Source organism: Colobus angolensis, unplaced genomic scaffold (genome assembly GCF_000951035.1).
Source record: "Colobus angolensis palliatus isolate OR3802 unplaced genomic scaffold, Cang.pa_1.0 Scaffold66, whole genome shotgun sequence".
In the NCBI taxonomy this organism is placed as follows: domain Eukaryota; kingdom Metazoa; phylum Chordata; class Mammalia; order Primates; family Cercopithecidae; genus Colobus; species Colobus angolensis.
This window is the reverse complement of record NW_012120265.1, coordinates 2,778,078-2,778,556: the sequence shown is the minus strand read 5'-3', so window position 1 is coordinate 2,778,556 and position 479 is coordinate 2,778,078.

The following is a 479-nucleotide window of genomic DNA, read 5'->3' as shown; positions in this document are numbered from 1 at the left end:
CCTTTTCATTTATTTATTTATTTATTTATTTATTTATTTATTTTAGAGATAAGGTCTCGCTCTGTTGCCCAGGCTGGAGTTCAGTGGCACAATCATAACTCACCGCAGCCTCGACCTCCTGGGTCAAATGAGCCTCGTACCTCAGCCTCCGGAGCAGCTGGGACCACAGGTGTGCGCCAGTACACCTGGCTAATTTTTGTAAAAAAAAATTTTGGGCCAAGCGCGGTGGCTCAAGCCTGTAATCTCAGCACTTTGGGAGGCCGAGTCGGGCGGATCACGAGGTCAGGAGATCGAGACCATCCTGACTAACCCAGTGAAACCCCGTCTCTACTAAAAAATACAAAAAGAACTAGCCAGGCGAGGTGGTGGGCACCTGTAGTCCCAGCTACTCCGGAGGCTGAGGCAGGAGAATGGTGTAAACCTGGGAGGCGGAGCTTGCAGTGAGCTGAGATCCGGCCACTGCACTCCAGCCTGGGCGA